Source organism: Mugil cephalus, chromosome 9 (genome assembly GCF_022458985.1).
Source record: "Mugil cephalus isolate CIBA_MC_2020 chromosome 9, CIBA_Mcephalus_1.1, whole genome shotgun sequence".
Classification (NCBI taxonomy): domain Eukaryota; kingdom Metazoa; phylum Chordata; class Actinopteri; order Mugiliformes; family Mugilidae; genus Mugil; species Mugil cephalus.
Window position 1 is genome coordinate 17,751,965 of NC_061778.1, and position 22,467 is coordinate 17,774,431.

Here is a 22,467-nt window from a genome sequence, read left to right on the forward strand (position 1 = left end):
AAAAGAAAAAGAAAAAAATACAGTTTAATTATCATTGTGGGTAATTTGATATATTAAGCAAGTGCAGTTTTCACAGGCTTGCGTACAACAAGTGATTTCCACCGTGCTGCGTGTCTTCTCTAATCTGAAGACTCCGAGGTTCCAACACTCAAGGTAACTGTTAATAAGAATCACGGTGAGGTGAGAGAGTTGGGAAATCAAAGTGCTGAAACAATGACACACCGCAAATATGTTTTCTTTTTTTTTATTTTTATTTTTTTTATTCCAGGCTGGATTCGAGCTACATTTATGAACGTGCCAGAAGCTAAATCACATGTAGATTTGTGTTGTAATCGCCCGAGTTATATCTAATGACATCATTTCATTCAGTGAATCCGATGATTGCGATAGACTAACCTACTTAGCTCCTGTCATTTCCGGTAAAGGGAGACACTGCTTCAACGTCAGTGTTCACAGGCTTAACTCGACATTTGTGCTTCATAAAAATACTTCATAGATGCTGCTTGATTGCGTGGCTCGAGCAGCAGAATGACCCTTCGTGGAAAAACAAAGCAAGAAATAGAAAAGCCACTCTCTCAAAATTTGAAAACTAATTTCAGAAAACAAACAGGCAAAAAAAATAAAAGGATTTATATTTTACTTTTTTTTTTTAAATGAAATAACAACCAATAAAAAATAGGCTGCAAATTTTGAAACTGAATAAATGAATAAATAACTCTGCTGTATCTGCTGCTTTTTGCATTATTTGCAGTTCACTTTTAACTTTTTAATCACGTGTTGTTCAGATTTTTTTTTCCATTGCATTTCAAATTTTTGCTTAGTCATTGCTCGGTATTTACAGTGCACGTGTGTGTACGCGTGACAGATGATATCCCTCGTATCCCGAAACACAGTCTCGTTTATTTTAGCTTTAACAAAAGCAAAAAGGTGCGTGTCTGCGTCTGCGCTTTCTGTAGCTCACCACTGACTTAAATATCCCCTCCTGTTTCACCTAAATTTGTCCCAGTGGTGGATTCACTTTTGAGGGTTTTCTGCTGCTGTGCAACACACAGCAAACACACATCTTACCTTATTAAAGGGTGTAACAAATGTGTCAGTGAGCAAATACACAATGAACTCTTTTTTTTGTGCACCAGGACTTTACACACAATCAAATGTCCCACAAAGTGAAGAATCTTATTCAAACGTAGAACAAAGGTGTATGACGTGTTCTTATTCACACTCTCCTGGATACTTACCCTACAGCTACATACCAGCCTTCCTGGTATGGGAGCCTTATAATGAACGCCCATATTTCCGTCCGTATCACTGTATCACTGTATAAAACAAAGCTGCCTGTAACACGTTCAGGCAGGAACTCTTGGGGTGTAATTCATGGTGAGTTGGTGAATCACAGGGGAAGAGGAGGCAGGTTGAGGTTAAATGGACCCTGTGAAAAAATCAGCATTTCATCACTCAGCATTTCCAGGAACGAATTCCTTTGATCCGTTGTCAATTTTCCCGTAAGTGTTAGCCGAGTCATGGAGACAGATAGCGCGCTAAAATGTTAACAGTCTTGCATATTGCAAATTGAACCGATAACAGGAAAGAAGCAACAACGTGAATTAGAATTTCCCAGAAAAGTGTAAAAATTTTACCACTGTTTTCGATGAAGGTATAAAATAATTAACAGTTCAATCAATTTAGATTTCATATAGTATCTAAAATCTTGTCGGCTCGGTGATCAAACACCACTTCAGTTCATCTTTTCAGTGGTATCACATTATGTGAAATCTAAAATGTTAGGCAGGTCACCAGCGTCAGGTCGGGTTTGCTGAAACGTTTAGCAAATCACACGTCCCATGAATTTTACCAGATGTCGCAGGTCGCAGCCTGATTATATCAACAGCAGGATAACTGAGTGTTTAAAACAAGGCTTTAGCTGAGCCCCCACATTTGAGAGAGAACTGACAAATACTGTTAAAAAAAATAATAGACATGAAATTTGACAGGTAGCTAGGTCTGGGACGGTGCAAGGAAATTCTGACACCCATTGCATTGAAGCACAGGTAGCTGGGAGAATATAGACTGATTTAACAAAATGAGTTCTCAGTAATGAGAAAAATTATATAATATATGTGAGTGGGTTTCAGATTTGCCTGCATACATACACATAGACACACATCTCATAGAGATGTGAATCGTTAAGAGCACACGGCTATGTATTCCATGGCCACGTGCGAGAGACAAAGATTTATGTGAGAGCATCAAAGTTTTAAACTGCTCAGAACTTTTATCCAACCTTTTTTTTTTTTTTTCTGCGGTTGGCGCAGTTTACTGCACGGCAACCCCTCATCATGTCTGCTTATAGGAGCAGATGTACACGCGGTGAGGAGGACTGCTCTCTGCATCTCTGTGATGCCGTTGCGCATAAACCCGTCTCTAACGTTGAGCATACGTAAAACAAAAACAGAACCGTTGGCATGGTACATTAATCCTGCTAACTAGCATCCTAAAGTATTAGCATAAACCTGGAAATCACAGACAACACGCGTGTGAGTAACTAGCATGTCATATTAGCACACTTAGCACATATGCTAAGAATGATCATGAATGATTGGTGAAATAACACAAAGGAGGAGAGGAGATTTAAACACTTTATTAGCACAAGATATTTTCTATTTACAGAAACGTTTCAGTTGTTTGTGTGCTTCGGCTAAATGAAAATGAAAAAAGTGGGTTTGGGCTGCTGACACTTCACATCCAGCCCATGTTCACGGACATGTTCCCAACATGTCCTGACCTGGTATGATAGTCTGCAAGACAGAGAAAGACAAAGAACTTCAGGATCCATTTCAGAATGAACATCACATGCAGTGTCGTGCAGAGCATTAGCGCAGCTGCACGGCGAAGCTATCGAAGCCTCGTCTGTTCGTCCACACGACAGCGAGAGGAAAAACTTGCAGGACTTGACGACGTTTATGGACGCCTGCGCATTTCATTTTGCACCACTACTGAAATATTTACCATAATAAAGTAAATCCAATTATCGTTAATAATGAATTGGTGTCACATTAAAACCAATTTCACAAACACACAAATCTCGCATACACAAACACAAACCTCCAGTTTGAAACAATTAGGATCAATTAGTGCAAGCGCAAGAGCATCTTGCCTGTCTTTATTATTATTATTATTACTATTATTATTATTATTATTATCTTTATTTAGGTCAATTTATTGCTCGTTTCTTCGCGGCCAGCATTAAAGATGCCGTTACACATCTTGGCAGCTTCACAGAAACAAAAGCCATGCCAAAAAATGAATCTTGAAACAAATTCTGGCTTTAAAAAAAAAAAAAAAAAAGTATAAATATACCTCCGAAGACAAAATATAAAACATGTCAGCTGGAGGGGGAAAAAAAAAGCTACAACTCATTCAGAGCTTCTATTAATGTCTGTTTGGGTTAAAGGAACTGACAATCATGTGAAGTGAAAGCAGTATGGCTTTATTTAGACACGACCCTAACGCCACTATATCTCAATAACAGGCGTCTGAAGAGCACATCGCAGTGCTCCGACATCAATTGTGTATTTATTCGGGAGGAGAAAAGAATACAGTTGAAGATGTGCACACTTTAATGCAGATTCATCGATGTGGACAAGACACTCCAGCCCTGCTAGTGACAACACGCAAAATGTGTTACATCATTCCCGTAAATATCAGACTAGCAACTGGATGACAATACACAATCTGAGCATATTCACATGTATTAACGAGACACATTAGCTGGTGGGAAAGTGTGATCTGAGACGTGAGCCGAGAGCTGGTGATGAGTTTGTTGGGCAGGTCGCAACAGGCCACGTGTGGTCTAATGTCACAGTAAAAAAAAAAAAAAAAAGAAGAAGCAGGAAATCAGCCCTGAAGCTTGGCCCACGCCACGTATGTCACAGTCTGACCATCACGTCACAGTGACTTTGTAAATTGAGTGATGCTCCAGGAGCTGTAGTATTTAGATGTCGATACAACTACTATGATAAAAAAATAAAAAAAATAAATAAATCACAAAGCACTTTGCATGACCTGACAAAAGGAAACTCTGGTGACCCTTGAAAGATGTAGCACACTGTAAAAATGGAATAAAGCACGATCAAAGCCATCTCAGTAGTTCTTGGAGTATGTGCAAATGCAAAGGTAGGTACACACAAAGACACAACAAAGACAGCAGGCTAACACAAACATGGAGCTGAACGTATTCAGACTATAAAAAATGAAAACAAGAATATGTTGCAAAGTACAGTTTATTGTGTCTCAGTTAGCAGTACCACACAGCACACATTAGGTTACAGACGCACATAATATTGTATTGTAGCTACTATGCACATGTACTTAGCTTTATCTGCTGCTACGCTTTAAATAACAGACTATTTGTCCTATTAACATAATATGATCAGATTTGAAACGCATCCTTTGCAGATTATTTCATAAATACCTGCTGTAATTTAATCTAAACTCTGAGCATCACGTTTTTTAAGTTCAAACATCATCAGCATATATTTGATTTACTATCTTGCCACCATCAGATATTTTTATCTGGGAAAAAAAAAAAAAAAAGACTGAAAACTATAAATTGGCCGTCAAACAGTAGCCATTTATTTCCCATCAATCAATGTAGCAGACGAACCAACAGAGCGTCTCTGAATTAATGATATCTCTCTACTGTGCATCCGCATCTGTCCACTGTCGAACCCCAAGAATCTGACTAAAAGTGATCAATGGATCGATTTGGCAATAAAATATTTTTCTGGGACCAACAATCCAAGGAGATACATATGCTTGGAAGCTTTGAGCAAAAAAAAAAAAATAAAAAAATATGGTGAAATCCAATGGAATGCAGCTTAACAACAAAGATTCAAGTGGAAATAATCAAAAATAGATTTTACAGTAATAAAAATAGAATTTCCATATTGTCTCGTGCTGTAACGGGAACAAAAAAAACAGAAAGAGCTGGTGTGTAACATCTTTGTGGGGATTTCAGATAGAGTCAGACTTCAATATGTGCTGTGAGGCTGCTTTTCCGTATCTCGTTCTGATCCAGCTGCTGCGTGACTCCCGTCATCGTCACCATCATCAAAAAGATTACTGATATTGTCCTTCAAAATCGTGCCAGCTCGGTTGGAAAACAAAAAAGAAAAGAAACTGACTTGAAAAGCCCGCAATCTAATCGCTCTGGGCAGACGCACATCTGCACAGCTTCCTGATATCAAGGCTGTCGAGGCAGAAATTATCCAAAATGTTAACTGCAGCCAACGTAGGCTTTAAACTCTTTTTCCTTCAAAAAAAAAAGGAAAAGGGGAAAAGAAAAAAAAAAGTGTTTGCAGCTTATTTGGTTGACATGGCAGCAAAGTGTTAAATGTTGACTCATCAGGGGATTTCCAGCCTGTCTTTAAATCCAACGTGACCTGCAGCAGGGCGACACTGAGACGGGCTCTGCCTCGGCCTCCAGTCATCAACACTTGGGCTTCTATTGGATAAAGACAATAGGAAGAGTTTTTAATGCATTTGTGTGTGTGTGTGTGTGTGACTGCTGACACTGCTGGTGACATCAGTCCCTCTCAGATTAATGAGGTTAGTATGTAGTCTGGTTAATCTGATGGTGTGACGCGTCTGTGCACAATCCCCAAACTGCTTCAAACTGGCCTCATACAGACACACACACACAACAGACTCTCAACCGGCTTACCAACACATTTCAAGCCGGCCAGATGATAGACAAAACAGCACACAATTGGCAGCTGATACGCAGACTGAGTCGAGAAGGCAACGAGAAAAACAATAAAGGGACTAGATCTGCACCAAATCCCTGAATCGACCAAACTAAAGCACAGAGACGAGCCTCAGAAATTTCAGCTATGCGGTGAGTAAATGGGACCCAGGTGTGCAAAATTACGACAAAAAGAGAAAAAAAAAAAAAAAAGAAATCCGCCGCTTCCCGGTGACATAGGTAGTGGGCCAAGCGAAAGAGGACCCACGTGGAGATGGAGAGCGACGCCATCTTGTTTCACCGACAGACTCGCAGGAAGGGGCTCGCGAACTCCTCTGCAGTGGGAGCGACTGCCAAACGCACGCACCCAGCAAACACACACGCACACAACGTTGCGGACGTGTTGGCAGATACCGTAGGAGGAGGCACGCACGTGCGCAGTGACCAGCTCCGGTTATTGACGAGTGAGCGTCTCCCGCCTGCAGCGGGGAGCAGGCTGTGTGTCGAAGGGAGTGGCAGAAAAAAAAAAAAAAACTGCAGAACGGTGACTGTGAACTCAACGCAGGGGGAAGCCGCAAAGGAGGCTGAAAAAGGAGAGCCAGGCGCCCGCCGCCCTCAATCTAGGCTTTCGCCGATGTGATAGTTAATCAATGTGATCAGCAGTTTGACTTTTATTCAGCCGCAAAGTCGGTCTTCGTGTGGCGGTATGGGCGTAACCCTGCAGCAACCCATCGGTGCATAAACACACCTGAACTGAGCTCGCACACACTCGGCTCCCTGTTACTCTGATGCAAGTCAACCGGTGTGGGTGTGTGTGTGTGTGTGTGTGTGTGTGTGTGTTGCATTGTTTTTCCACAGTCACCTTAAAAAGGGATCGCATCAATCAACAGCTGCCTGCTTGCTTTCGGGATCAGCCCATGCAGGAATGGCCGATGTCTGCGTTTTGTGCGCGAGTCGAAAAACTGAAACTGAAACCTGCTGCCAGTCTCCGAGATGCGAAGGTGCGGGGAGCACGGCGGGGCAGGTGTCGTTGCTAAACGGCCCGCGCGGAGATGACGCGCACAGAACAGCACTGTCATTTTCATTCATTTCAGATCTGAACTCCCAGACGCAACCTGGACTCGATGACGTAGGTCGGCCCCGTTTCCTTTTTCGTTTTTTTTTTTGGTGACAAATTCGAACAGCGTCGGCCTGATGAGACAGCTTATCGTAGCAGACACATGCCCACCGGTCCTACTGTCTGTCTGTCTGTCTGTCTGTCTGTCTTCCATGTCTGCCTCAGCCATGGGGACACAGTGTACAGACTGTGCAGAGCAGACGAACAATGGAGAGCAAGTCTGCAGCCCCTTTGGAGCTTACCGGCTAGACACTAACTGGCTCTAGGTTAGCGTTTGTTCACCGGGCTGAATAAATTAAAAAAAAAAAAAAAAAAAAAAAAAAAAAGGGTTTGAGGCAGAGTGATGGTCGGAAAAGACGGGGACAGGGCTCACAGGGGCGTTACATAAGAGAATTACTAAAGCGGCAGATTATCAGCGCAGAGGGGGTTCAAGTTAAAATCCATATTGGCTCGTTACAAACCGGATGGAAACATCTCCCGATCAGAGGTGACACACTTACACAGAGTCTGCTGAGAGCATAAGGAACGCAGCAGAATTACCACCAAAGCGCCAGGTCGCTGCTTCCGAAAAGACGCGTTTATTCATCAAAACCTGTGCGTAGAGATTTAAGACACGGCCACAGATCCATGTACATCTTTGAAATCACGCAAACAGCTAATAATAATAATATGTTATAACGTAGCATCTAACTGTAAGCGAGGCATGTTCCAAACCCAGCTGAAGGGTCACGACTAAATCATTTCCACTTTCTAAAACCCAAGCTGCACAAGTGCATGGAGTTTATCATCAACTTAAGCGAAGGGAAGCATCCATGACGATGACTTATCATCAATATCCGTGCTACGCCCCATTAAAGCCAGATATTAGATATGGTGAAGAGTGTGTGAAGGCAAATATCAATGAATCATGCTGTCAGGAGGGCTGCCGCTGTGGAGATACGTGCTGCGAACGGGTCTCAAGAGAGCAATGACCTCCTCCTGGGAGGAAACCAAGAGGTGGAAGGGAGGAACGGTTTGGTGAGCTAAGCCCTAAACTACCAGTTGGGTAAAGAAAAGAACCTCAAGGCTCAGACAAAAAAAAAAAAAAAAAAAATGCCACCACGTGCTACTATGACCAACCACACTGTTATTCAAAGCCAGCCAGTGGTATCAGGTCGTTACCAGCGACGACGAAGCGTGCGTCCGCTCACTGCCGCAGCGGGACGCCAGAGTCACGTCAGCAGTCGCGTGTTCGCAGGCGCTTCACCTGTGAATCGTGGCTGGCGGCCTCGTCGTCGTCGCCGTCTGGCAGCTAAAAGCACCGCGGGTTCGTTCTCACGTGGACGCCACTCGATGCCCTCCCGCTGTCTTTTTTCCCCTTGTCATCTTTACTTTGTGTTAGCATGAGTGAGTGAGCTTAAACATCGCTGAGGGTTCGCTGAGGTCAAGCACATAATGTACAGAGCTGTCATGGTCACGCTCTCAACATTACTCTGTGTTGCTCTCAAGTCGTAAAGGCACGATCACGCAGACAACCAGGCCATACATTGATGGATGCTTCTTCTCTTAACAGCGTCCGCTGGCGTGTGAACAGGTTAACGCCATCGCCGCGGCATTAGCATCTCCTGAGCTACTGGTGCTAACCAGCATCAATCAGCAACACGTTTTAATATTAGGCAGCGCGTGGTGTGAGGTTGCCAACAAGCAATGGTGTCCAATTAGCATTCCTCTTGAGGCTCACTCATTATAGGTGCTGATTTTTCTCAGTTGCTGCTAAAAAATGATTCAGGATGTGCCAGAGAACGCTATTCCTCTGAGGTGGGCAGTCTCCTCGGGCCACGTGACAGACGAACAAAACCACAAACATCTTACGATTGTGGAATTTCATCAAAATGCTACATTAGCATGAGGCCACAATGGGGGCGACCAAAACGGTAGCAGTTCATTTACGGCGAAACACTGGCTGACTGAGATCTGATGGTTGATAACAGGTAAAGGTGAAGGATTGGGGATTAGCTTCTACGTTGCTGCTTCACACTGATACCATCAAGCTCATCATGTCATTCATCTTCACCCCTTTAGCTCCCGCCGCCTTAATTCTGTCACGTGACCCTCAACGCAGCATTCACCACGCCACATTCCCCGTCCTGTAAACCCCGAGAGGTTACACCGGCGCGACTGCCGCCCTCCGTCCAGGTTTCATCACACGCGGCGGGGGCGCGAGCGGCGAAGCAGAGCGATGGGTGAAAAAGAGCAGGCGACGCTGACGTGACAGCGAGGTGCGAGCCAGGCTGCAAAGTGTGACACGACGAGCGCGCGGTGAACGCCTCGGCTCACTGCGCCATGGCCTTTTCGCCCCCCCCCCTCCCCACCCTCCCAACCCCCCCTTTCTGGTGGTGGTCGTCGGAGGCGAGAGCGTGCGGCCGCGCATCCCTCTCAGCTCCCGAGAGCCTAACCCGTGGACATGAAAGCACAACGTCACAAGTTAGGGTCTCAGGGACGGAGAGAGACGCATCTTCTGACTCCTCTACCTCTGTGCACGGCTGCTTACTCCCCTCTCTGAGTCGTCGCCGTTTGTACGTTTGCAGCTTTAGAAGAAAGAAAGAAAGAAAGAAAGAAAGAAAGAAAAAAAAAATCCCGCATGCTTCTGCACGGGAAACCCCTCCACGGGCTGAACTCATCTTTAAGTCAAATGAGGACTCGAGGTATCCGAGCGCCTCCTCTGCGCAGACCCCCGTTGCGAACACACACTCCCGAGCATGCATACATTGAGCATGCTTATTGCAGCCACCGCTGCCGTGTATGTATTTGCGAACATACAACAAGTGCAAGCCTCAGCCAGACACAACATTGGCCAGCCCCCCCCAACTCTCTCTCTCTCTCTCTCCCTCTCTTTCCCTCTCCCTCGCCCCCTCCCCCACTTAGCTGAACAATACAGCACTTTGAAAAATGCCTCCTGCTATCAGGTATGAAGCCTGCTCCCTGCCGTACAGTATGCCCTAAGATCTTTCACAGTGTCGGGGGGGAAAATCAAAAAATAAGCCCCTGATTGGCAATTATTCACGACAGGCGCACGAGACAAAAGCCCAGCGAGGATGCATCGATTGCAGCGTCGAAAATCCGCGGCTGGGACCGCACAGCGTCAAACAATCCATCTGACATGACGACTCGCACACCCGCTCGACTGTCACATCCCGCACAGCGCAATAAAATCATTCAGAGCATGCCCGGCGGTTACCAGCATCCTCGTTCGGCCGCTGGGTCCCCGAGTCCTCCGGAGGCGCGCCGCACTGAGACAACGACGAGCCAAGATAACAAAGCTCAACAGCTCCTTCGCGCTACCACGGTGGTCTAAAGCTTAGGAAACAGATGGAGAGCCGGGAGGGAAGCGGAGACGAAGGCTATTCGTCGGTATCGACTCACCCTCCCTTTCAGGATCCAGGATGCCCCCATCGCAACGCTGTTCTTCCTGCTCACTTGCCTGCTCGGGGAGGGGAAGAAAAAGGAGACAGAGAGAAAGAGAAAGCTCAGATTTAAAACTTACAGCAAGCCAACAAGGTTCCAGTTATGCTCAGGAGAAAAAGGGAGGGTTTTAATTATTATTATTATCATTTTTTTTTTCAGAAAAAAAAAAAAGAAAAAGAAAAAGAGGCTGCTGGACCGCCCGGCGAGCCTCTTAAAGTGAGGCAAAATAAAACGGCAAGCGAGAGACGGCGGACTGAGACAAGAAAGATGAGGATGGGTGGTAGGACCGAGCCGGAATGAACCATGTGCACGCTCCCTCTCCCTCTATCTCTCCCCTCTCTCTCTCTCCTTCTCTCTCTCTCTTCCACACACACACACACAGGCACACACACACACACAAACACACACACACACACGCACTACAAGCGCAGAACAGTGACACACTCATTTGCTGTTCCTCGAACCCAAGCCTCCACTTACTTTATATCCGAACCTGCACGTCTGAGGCAGGTTGGCGAGAACGGAGGGGGGGAAAGCGGACGCACACGCGTGCACGCAAACACGCACGCGCCCACAAATCCAAGTTAAAGGACAAAACGAATGCGCCTGCTGATCTCTTGTCCTGCTCCGCTTTTTCTTTTTCCCCTCACATTATTTTCTCCCTCTTTCAATCACACGCAGAGGTGGAAAGGAGGGAAGACGAGGAAAAAAAAAAAATCCCCCCCCCCCCGCCTCCCCTCCACCCCGCACTCCTCCTCTTTGCCCCCACCGACCAAGCATTCTCTCTCAAAATCTTTCTCCGTCTGCTCTTTTTCTCCTTTCAGTGTTGATCGGCAGGAGGGGAAACATTAAAAAAAGGAGAAAGAGGAGAGAGCGAGATCATCCATTAATTTGCCTCACAGCTGTAATCGCTTACAGCCAGAGGCCCACTTTTCCTCTGTATCAGACGAGAGGGAGAGAGAGGTGAGGAGGGAGGGGGGTGGGAGGGGGGAGGAGGGTAAGAGGGAAGTAAGGAGAGAAAGTAGTCCTCCTTTCGTTGTTTTTTTCCCCCCCAACTTGCTGTTGTCGGTTTGCCACACAGAAAACAAATCCACTCTTCTCTTCTGCTTGCATGCAAAAAGAAAAAGCCCCAAAATCCACTTTCCTTCTCTCTGTCCTCTTATGCTGCGCCTCAAACGGGCCGACATCATTCACACTATCCTTTCAGAAACAGAAGAGCCCAACAGAGAGAAAGAGAGAGAGGGAGGGAGAGAGAGGGAGAGAGAGAGAGAGAGAGAGAGAGGGAGAGAGAAGGGGCCATAGAAACATTGCTACATGATGTGCTTTGGCTTATAGAGGCTACATTTAATCTCCACTGGCTCCCCCAGGCTTTGGTATGGAGTGAAAGAGAGAGCGAGAGAGACAGAGAGAGAGGGAGGGAGGGAGGGAGGGAGGGAGAGAGAGAGAGAGAGAGAGAGAGAGAGAGAGAGGGAGGGAGGAAGGAGAGAAAGAGGAGAGATGATGGGGGGAGGGACAGATGGAGCGAAGCGAAGGAGAGCGACGACACACAACAAACTGTAGGCTCAAATCAGCGACGGGGCCCGGAGAGGCTGCGAAGGGGAGGAGAAAAAAGAAAAGAAAAATCCCCTAGACCACACTGCCCTCTTGCTTTTCTTCTGCTCCCTCCCTCCCTCCCTCCCTGACTGACTGATCGACCGACTGTGTCTGCACCCCGGCTAATCTCCACTCCTCTCTGACTGCCGTCTGGCAGACAGTGGCGCTTTTCTACCTCTATACAGCTGCGGTTGCCATAGAACTGCGCGCATCTGCACCTACAGCGCGCTGTACCTCCGTGTACACCCTGCACCATACTCGCCGCCCCCCCTTCCCCCTCCCTCCCCCTTTCTGAAAATCACTGACGCCACCGATTTTAAAATCTCCCCCGTCGACACACACACATGTGCACGCAGACGCACGCACGTGTGCACGCGCGCGCTTGTGGGGAGAGTGCCGCTATCCTCATTTATCACCTGCTTTGTGTCCAGATAGAGCCAGTCCTCGGCGAGGCGCTAATATTAGCCGGCTTTGACGGCGAGAGCCTGCAGCGGGCAGACAAAGGCTCTCGCACACATGCACGCCGAGGCACGACACATGAACATGCAGATAGATGCAGAAATACGCCAACTGTGGCAAAACACAAAAAGGCTTTCATGGAGCACATGTGAAATGTAAATATATATGTACATTATCATGCAAAAAGCAATCGCGCGAACTCCATCGTCAATGATAACTTGTGCATTCAGGTAAGTAACAGCTCAGCCGCCGCTCATTTACCTATCCCCAGTTCCCTCTCCTTAAATGTTCGTTATCTGCTGTTAATGGCCAGGAATCAGCGCCGGGCCAGCCAAGTAGTACGTCAAGAGAGACCCAGATCTGTCACGCTGCAGCCCACGCACCCGAAAAACAGCAGCAAGACTGCAAATAAGCACGCAGCGAGACGGGGTCTGCACAGACTGAGGATCTGCAACACACACTGCGTGCGTGCGTGCGTGCCCGTAAACCGAGGCAGGGGGACGAGCAGGACGCGCTCACCGGACAGCTGAAGCTATGCTGCTGTTGGCCCGAAAAAATGATTGATTGGCAGCTGTCACGCCTGAGGTCGCGGGGGGTCACTGCTATGGCAACGGTGATGATGAAAAGAAAGTTTCAGGAGGAAAATACATAAAAATAAAATAAAAACACATTTATTTAATCCTTTATTTAGATCCAATTTTATTTGTGTTTTAAAAAATGGACTAAATCCAAACGTGAAACTCATTCAAAAGTGTAATAAAAGGTCAGGACGACTAAAAACTTGACAAAATGACAAAACTCTCTCAAATCAAGTGAAACCAGACAAGCACACATCTCACTCGGATCAACTGTTGCCAAATCACCAAATCTAGGCCTGCCATGCCGGACACTTTCCCAAGCTTACCAACAGGGGGCAGTCTTTTGCTCCTCTACCTATTAACTCAGCTGTATACACATGTTCTGGTCGGGGACGGCCAGCCCGCGGTGTGTTCTCAGTATGTAAAGTTCAGCACGCACATGCTGCACACAGAGCTTTAGAGGGCATAAATCAAGCGGAGGAAACTTTAAGGCCACACATGTGTGTGGGGGAAAACTGCAGAATGAATAGGTTCTGTTTGGCAGTAAAATGTCAGCCAGTATGCGAGGACGAGCAACGGATCTCCGCATCAACAGTTGCTATGTTGTGCTCCAGCAGGACTTGAGTTTAAACAGAACAGTTTTGGGTTTGTTCAAAGCTCGAGTCCAGTAGAGAGACGCTTTTTGAAGTGGGTAGAGGCAGCCCGCAGAGCCGCGCTGTGTTATCTGAAGAGGTATCCGTGTACCGCCGTGCGATAATTGTTCCTTTTCCTGTTCTTCCCCGAGTGTCACAATATTTCACACGTCAAACACTGTGACAGCAGCAGATTCCACGCAGTCTGTGTCTGCAGATTGGAAATATTGTGACAACGATTGTTCGCGGTGACAGCTGATTTCACTGCTGGTAAACGGACCGGAGGCCTGCGCTCAAACCTCAAACTTTTCTCCCGGTCGCCGTCCCCCCCCGTCACGCCGACATGCGAGACGGAAGCAGCCGGGCCTTCCTCCGCGCAGTCGTCAGCGCTAATGAGGTTATCGCCGAGCGAATAACAAAACGTCGCCGCCGAGCGAGGAGCCACTGATGTTTCGGTGCGGTTAAGAGCTCTCGTACGTCAGTCCCATCAGCTCTCCGGCGACGCCGGCGCTTGTGATCTCGCGGACCAGCGCCGCAGACTTTCAAATCAAACCAAGATGAATCCAGTGCCCTGCTGACAGCTGACACACATATAAACATCTCACAGGAAATATGGAGACATATGGTGACAGTGGCATTTTCACAACCTGTTTATCAGGCAATCAAAGCTGTTGACTTCTACCACACAGAAGTCACTACGCTGCATTATGATAACACAGCCACAATAATTCAAAGGGACGCCGCACTGCAAATAATGAAGCTCCAGCTACTTTGAATATGAAATATGAAATTAAACTGTTGTTGATTAAATTAAGAGTATTTTGCTGCAAAAATATCGGCGCCCATATCAGTGCCCCACAGGTCACCCTACCATTTGCAAACACGTACGCGCACATGTCCCGGACTCACAGGCGGGTGTCACAGACCGGAGCTCCATCAGCAAACAGCCTGGGATGTTATTGACCATGGGGAGCAGACGGTATCTCGCGTTAGCAGGCTGCTAAACAATAACAGTGGACTGTATTGATCCAGCTGTGCAGAGTGCCATGCGTACCTCAGGGAAAGCTAGGAGGTTGTACAGTTATCTCCCGGGGTGTACTTCTCAACTATACAACCTACTACCTCAACCTGGGAGCAAGCAGACCTGGACGCTGGGGCTTCGTGGCAAACATTTGTAAGGAAAAAAATAAATCTTTGGTTGTAAAACTTGTCATCATTCCGTCCCAGCTTAGATACGGCCTCTAAACACGAAGCAGATGAACATGTCTTCCTCCAACGCTTTAGCTAAACTCTTTTTTTTTTTCCACTTATCCCCAAATACACACACACGAGCCACCGCCCGACACCATCACCCCCTCAGCTCCACTCCCCCCTCCCTCCCTCCCTCCTCCTCACAACCACGGCCCAAAAGCTGATCACATTTTCTCTTTATAGTCCCCCTCCAGTTGAAAAATGTCTCATGCTTCTCGTTCCACTTGGAGCGTCCCCGTGCACGGGGCTGCACGGGCAGGGAGTTCACGTTCAGCCACTGATGGAGAAAAATGCCTCTGCGCTCACCTCACGTCCAGGTTTAACACGCGTAAATATACACAAGGGTGATTTGCGACATCGCAGTTGGTTTAGAGGCCAATTATGGACCAGTGTGATACTTGAAGCCGCCGGAGCGCGTGCAACGCATCTGTGTCCAAATCCCGTTTTATTTGCGCGACCCTAAACAGAAACCCAAGATGGAATGAAAAGCAAAGTTGCAAATATTCGCAAATATATATATCTATATATGTATATATATTTTTTTTATATAAAAGCAGAGTATTAGTACACAGAGTTTTGAAGATGTACCTTGAATAATGGCCAGAGGAGGGGAAGTTAAAGAGAAAGACGCTCACGGTTGCTCATTTCAAACTGTCAACATGTGGGACGTCTTGGCTGTTTGTGAGAAAACAAGCGCGATCAACTGTCGCTCACGTGCGTTCCCTAATTGGGCCGACGTCCGCGTCATTAACACTAGAAAGGCCAAGCAGCAGCTAATTGGCCGCCGACTGAAAAAGCCCTGTCTCCTCTCGAGTTATCTATAAACTAACGTTTCAAATAAACACGGGGAAATCAGAGCTGTGATTCCATTTTTCCTCTTTAACCAACTCCTTGTCGGCCTCCTCTCAAAGCCCTGGAAGCCCGACTGCTTGCGGACACAAAATGCGTGAAACGCTGAAAGACCTGAGGAAGAACCCGTCTCAGTTTTGTGTCTCACACGGTTACACTGATAACTGATGTTTCACTGAGGTAAAAACTAGCCGGAGAGGATTTCAAACCACCAACCCTAAGCTACAGACGGAGGCAGAGCGGTGCTGGTATCCGGGACACGGAAAGAGTTAATAAAGTTGGTGGGAGCTCGTAAGCAGCTCCCGCTGTGTTTCGCTGATGCTGCTCGAGGTCGTTGGAGCTGCACAGACTCAGACCTGTAGATACAAGCTTGTGGTGTCAGTTAACACAAGTTCGGATCTACGGGTTTGGGGCCGCGCGCAGATGACTTTACGTGTCCATCAGCGTGACGGAGACGGAGGAAACGCGTCTCTTTAATCAGCAAAACGTCTCGTGCTCACAGGACCCGCTCTCCTGCGTGTGTCCGGCAGGAATCTTTCCTAGAAAAGTTCAGCCCTCGCTCTGATTCACTGCTCAACGCACGTACGTTCACTCTGTGTTTCCTGCTTAAAGTTTGATGCATTTTTCTTTTTTTATATTCAATAAAAAATAAAATTCAGAATGTATTTCAGCAGAAAAAGTTCAGTAAACAATAATAATAATAAAAACATTGTTGGCATTTAATGCACAGCAACTAAAAAATTAAACAAAAGCAATTAATGCAAATATCATGACCGAGAGTCTAACGCAAACTACAGTAACTCACTTTGATCCCATAATGCACTGCATCACGCAAAACAATCCTCTGAGGCCGACGTTGTCCCAGATTATTTTCCAACAGGTAGTCATCGTGCCAGCTCCTGCATACCTCACCGTTTCCTCGCTCTGAGAGAGTCGTTTCAGTGAGTGATAGGTGGAAAAATTCAAGTGGCATTTTAAGGAAGCGTGCGGCTGAGCTCAAATGAGACATAAATAATGTGAAACGCTACAAACAAATTGCAGGAATTGCTCGAAACAATGTGTAGGCGTGTCGCTTCATGAATAACTATAGATATTTATGTGTAATTGAAGTCATATTGAGGGATGTGTTAATAAAATGTGTACAGGATTGTGACAATGTTATTCATTTATTATTAAATAATAGAGGGAAAATTATTAACACTGAATTGTGATCTTAAATTCTTAAATATACATTCTATGTATTATATTATATATATATTTAGAGGCCTTACAGCAAAGCCACAGACATATTTTAAGTCACATTTTTAAAGTCCAAGGTAAAAATCTGGGCAGCGTTTCAACACATTCCTGCCTCATGTTAATAGAGTTGTTTCGCTGCGCAGAACAAACAAAGTAAAACTTGTACAACTCGGGAGATGAAAAAAGAGAGAGTGGTCCAATTTCAACTTTCGGACTCCATCTGAAGTCCTCTTTCTGCTTCTCTTCCCTCCGCCTGAATTTAAATGAGACGTCTGACTTTGAAGCTGTTGCCAAGTTGCTTAAAGTATGTCAGTGGGTCTTTGCCAGCGAGCTGAAAGACACCTTGAGATTGGCCGAACAAAGAGGTCGGTGGGGTCTGAAGCACCCTGCCAGCCAACGCCGCCACCGGTGCACCACAGCGTGTGTGTGTGTGTGTGTGTGTGTGTGTGTGAGTGTGTGTGTGTGTGTGTGCGGGTGCAGAGGACTAAGACCAGCTAAAGGCCAACACCTGCATTGTTAGGCACTGAACAGTGCCAGCGGCCAAACCCAGCGGCGCTATACGCCAATCTACCCAGCAACAAGGGTGGTGTGTGTGTGTGTGCGTGTGTGTGTGTGTGTGTGTAAGAAGGAAGGAGGGGGGTCAATAGAGGTGAAGAAGTGAGAGGTGAGGAAGTGGCATGTCGTTAGCACTTCATAATATCATGCGCTGCACACAGATAGTCACGGCTAGCCAACAGGTAGCACTCAGTTTAGGCCACAGCTAATGCACAGTAAACATTACAGAAACGCTCGGCTTACGGGACAAAAACAGCAACCACAGTCCTGAATACGAACGACAACAAAGCAAAAGAGAGACGCGGAAAAAGAAGCAAAACTGGGAGCACACTAGAAGCACGATGACTTACCGATTTTGCCTTTACGATTAGTTTCCAAATGTTTCTTTTCTGTACCGTGCACGGCCTACGGTGCTTTGGCAGGAGGCACAGGCAGTCATGTCCACTGTGGCCCATCAAAAACAAAAACCAAAAAAAAAAACAAAAAACGAAAAAAAAAAAAAAACATCTCAAACATGCAACTACAGTAACAAAGCCACCCGAAAGGCAGCTGAGGGAGAGGGCGAGGGAAGAAAGAGTTACACAAAAGAAAAAAGCAAAGGGAAGAAGGAGAGGAACTCGTGGGGGGAAGTAAACGATAACAGAAAAACACACTCGTTTTTTTGTGTTTTTACAAATGTCGCTTTCCCGCGTGCTACTAGGTATCCTAACTATAAATAAGCGAGAGGTAATCTTTCAGGCTGTTAATTCTACAAGCTGCTTCTCGGCACTACGAGCAAATGACAAGCAACATCTGTTTGTAACACAGCCAAGATCCCAGCCTTACCAAAAAAAAAAAAAAAAAAAAAAAAAAAAAAAAAACGAAAAAAATTGGCTTGATTATTCTCTCTTTTTCAGTCTTGAACTGCAAAACTCTCCTTGTCTCTTTGACTCCCTCCCTCGCTCAGCTGAATAAGGCAAAACAGAAAAGAGAAAGGGGAGTGTGGAAATTCAGCGAAGGGAAAATGCAGCCATGAAGCCGTCCTCCTGTCACCCCTGAACCTCTCCCCTTCCCTTCTTCTCCTCTCCCCCATTCTCCTCCTCCTCCTCCTCCTCCTCCCTGCACGCTCCTTCTTCTTCCTCCTCCTCCTCTTCTTCGTCTTTTCTTCCCACTCAAACGCGAGAGGGACAGTAGAGTCCAGGTATAGCCACTACTCACCCAGTCCTTCGCTTCCCAAAACGCCTCACTACTCCGACACATAAACACTTGGACACGCACGCACACACACACACACAAACACACACACACTCTTGTATCCTCAACACAGCCCCCCACACAGCCAGTAGCAGACTGACTGGCTTGCACGTACGTACTCATGAATACACTAAGCAAAGTGCATATACAAAAATACACACACATGCACACACATTTCTTGGAAAGCTTCCCTGCACCAAAAACAAATACCAATCTTTAGTTAGCCTCAGCTGCGAATAGAAAAGAAGGAGTCATTTCGGGACTTGGCTCTGGTTTACTGAGGCACAGATACAGACCATTTCTCCATATGCCTGCCTTTCACAGCTCAGGAGCGGCTCCAGATTTGACTGTATCATAATACGGCGAAAAAATGTCCCTTTGTCACTGATATCTTTTTTGATAACATCCAGCTATAGTAACAGGAGCGTGAGAGTGGCCGACATTCTGCAAACCTGAAACGCCGGACTCTGTGTGTGTGTGTCGTGTTTTTCGGTGTCCGAGTTAACAGGTAAGACGGTGCAGTTCTCCAAACGCTGGTGACAGCACATAAGCTCTGTTCCATAATAGAACGTAAGTGGTTGCCAAGTGAATCAATAGAGCACTCAGAGACACAGAGACAGCTTCTGGGTTCTGCTGTCGGAGCACAGACAAACCTATTGCACTCAGGGGCTGCAAGTTTACTCCGCCGTCCCAAATTAAATTCATGTGGAACGTATAAAAGCCTCCTTGAATTTGGACGCACAAGCGCAACACAAAGAATCTCCATCACCGCCGCGAACGAGCACTGAGATCGGCAGAAAACCGGACTCTAAAATTAGCTCGTTTCCTCCGTCAGCTCGTTGGTATTTTTTGGTTCAGTCACGGGCTGGCCGGTTCTGCACACTGACATCATATCACTGGAATTCTGGATATTTAAGTGTAAGGAATAGATGGCTCCAAAATAAAAACGCATCTACTAATTATGCATCCCTTTCCAGTCACGGACAGAAACAAATCATCTTAACTGCACCAAACCTCCAACCGACCGCAAACATATTTAACTGTATCATGCTAAACGTAACATTTAAGCTTCAAAGGTTTAAGTGGTGACCTTTGAGCTCATGTCATTCTCTGATTTAGGCGGGTTCAATAAGAGATCACATCTGCCTCAGTGGGATTATTTTTCCATATCTCATCATTCCGCAAACTAGCATTAAATTCTGCTTCTTGCTTATTAACCCAGACCTTTATTTTACTGGGATCAGCTTTTCCCAAAAGATGAATCCAGGGCGATTTATGAAAAACAAAAATGTCGTTTAAGAAATGCTGGTGTTACGCCTGTCACCAAAATCCTGTCTAGTGTCACCTGAAATACCTCTGAACGTCTGCCATGTTTGCAGTCAGTGGCCCAGACTTCATCCCATCGTACCCTTCCTACCTTCACCTTTCTACTGTCCTTCTACGGTTCTTCTTCCTAATCCATTCTAACATCGTGTCCAACGGATGGAGCTTGTCAAATGTTCACCAGGATGTGGCATGTTGGTGCCTATTGAGGAATGGTTCCATGATGTTGGCATCTGGATATGTTTAAGTCCTGTAGTTATAAGTCCAAGCAGCGTATCCCCAGAACCCGGTCATGAGACCGTCTGGCCAACTGTTTGTCACCACTATGCAATTCTTAGAAGATTGTCTGATCATTACAATTGGGTCCTTGTCAAATTCTCTGAAAATCTGAACACCTGTCCATTTCGCAGACGTCCAACATGTGGACCATGAGAACCTGACTGTTTATAGACTCATTTTCAAGCTTTGGTTTGTTGGTGTAGAGCATATAGCTTGTGTAGAGCATGTTGAACCAAACTGTACTCAATAAACCTTAAGTCTGCAGAGTTAGTCTTCAGATGTGAAACTGCAGCACTGAGTTATCTTCTATTCTGACAGGTCCTATTCTGACTTTTACATCTACATTCACAGAATTCTTGATATTGCCACTTATGTTCACACATGAGGAATTTGTTGTTGTGGTCTGGAAAATTGAACAATGAAGAAAAGTATAAAAATATGAATAGAATACTGTTCTGTAAAAGTACAGTATTTAGGGTTAAAAAACAGTTCAGCTGGTGGTGAGTACTCAATATCTATGTTATTATTAGGAAACTGCATCCACTAGAGTAAGGTTTGGGAAAAACCTGCGGTCAACTTTATGACCATCACACTGTTTGTGTACTGAATGGCAGTCCACCATTGATGTTTATTTTCTATCTTATCAAAGGCTGAGTGATGATGATGCTAGAGAAACTTACATTTACTCTAAAAGCCCAAAAGCTCAGGAAATAAGGTAAGAAGTGAAGCTTGAGTCAGTGGATAAATCATGACAGATATGTCTTCATGGTCAAGAATGAATTTCTTCCAAAAGAGGTGCAGTAGAGTATTTGGAATGGATAGTATTAACCTTTAGATGTAGAAGATTTAAGAAGCCCACAGAGGAACGACAAATATTTTGCCAGACAACTATTGTTGGACCACGACTTTGCTGATTTATGGGCGTACACCGCAACAATTTATCACTTGTTCTTAATGAGAAGTTTGGGGTAATCCAGCAGACACAAGACGGCCAGTGCAGAACGCTCCATAACGTAGCATAAGGTAGCTACATGGAGCTGTGGAAGCTTCTCTGATGTTTCCTGTGAGTGTGAATGGCAGAGGGCGACATGAGATTGGATTTTCACACCCGCTCCTCCCAATCCCACAACCGTATTCCTGTCCCATCCCGGATGAACGACTCCGGTCCCATCCTGTTCTAGGCGACAAGCGAGTCGTTTGTGTGACAACTAATTTACACATCTCAGAAACAGCTTACACAGTTTTAACACCGTCACTCTCAGCTATTATGAACTTCAGACTTGCCTGAAACTTTTGTCATTGCGATGCGTGGATCACTGTCCTTTACTGCACGCTACAATGAGCTCTTCCTGGCATCCGAGTCTTTTGTGATTCTGATCTTGAACGCTCACGTCCTTCTCCCCATCACATCATCAGGCGATGTATACTCCCACCCGACAGGAATCCCAAAGGCATTCAGAAGAAATATCTGCCTCTAGTGAGAAGTCAGTAAATCTTTATACCTATTCTTTATGCGATGACTAAAGAAAACAGGAGAAACACAGAAATACAGGAGAAATACTGTACAAGGACTAAACTTGATGGGCGACTAAGTGACTTGTCTTGTGATGAAATCCCATTTGACCCGTTTATTTTATCTGTTTTTATCATCTCTGGTGCTCCCTTCGCTGGCTCTTGTGTAACCCCTGGCACACGGATAACTATCACAAAGTTTCCCTCGGGGAATAAAGACAAATAACTGCCTTAAAATCCAAACAAGATCCACAACAATCTGGCTGTAATGAAATTTTACAGTGTCAAACCTTTAGCCTGAGTGCGGCTTCATAAGATGTGTTTGCTGCAGTGCTCGTAATCTTTTCGAATTGCTTTTCATCCAGGAATAAAAGTTGTACGGTGCCTCTTTCATAGATCATGGATTATGGGTTCTGCCTCAAATGCACCTGATGAACCCAGGCTTGCATTTTCCTAACTTGGACTCTAACCATGGCTGATTGGTTCTGACTGTGGCCGCTGTCTGCAGCCCGTCTTCGCTACTTAAACGAGTTAAAACACAACAACGCAATCAGATTGAAAGCATTGAAACTAATTAATTTATACAGATTCACAAACGAGAACTCTATATCTGTGCAGCTTTATGTTTTTTTTTTGTGTTTTTTTTTTGTTCCCCCTCCC

General features: G+C 45.7%; 1 long non-coding RNA gene across 2 annotated transcripts in view; it reads right to left on the reverse strand.

Moving 5' to 3' along the window:
- Window positions 1-2,618: 2,618 nt before the first annotated feature.
- LOC125013259 overlaps window positions 2,619-22,467 on the reverse strand; it is a 94,903-nt gene continuing 75,054 nt past the window's right edge. Inside the window, exons 4-5 of one of the 2 annotated variants that reach the window (XR_007113372.1) lie at window positions 10,263-10,320; window positions 2,619-5,503 (exon numbers count right to left, since the gene is read on the reverse strand). This is a non-coding gene — a long non-coding RNA (uncharacterized LOC125013259). The remainder of the gene's footprint in view (window positions 5,504-10,262; window positions 10,321-22,467) is intronic. The other variant, XR_007113373.1, reaches the window with a different exon arrangement.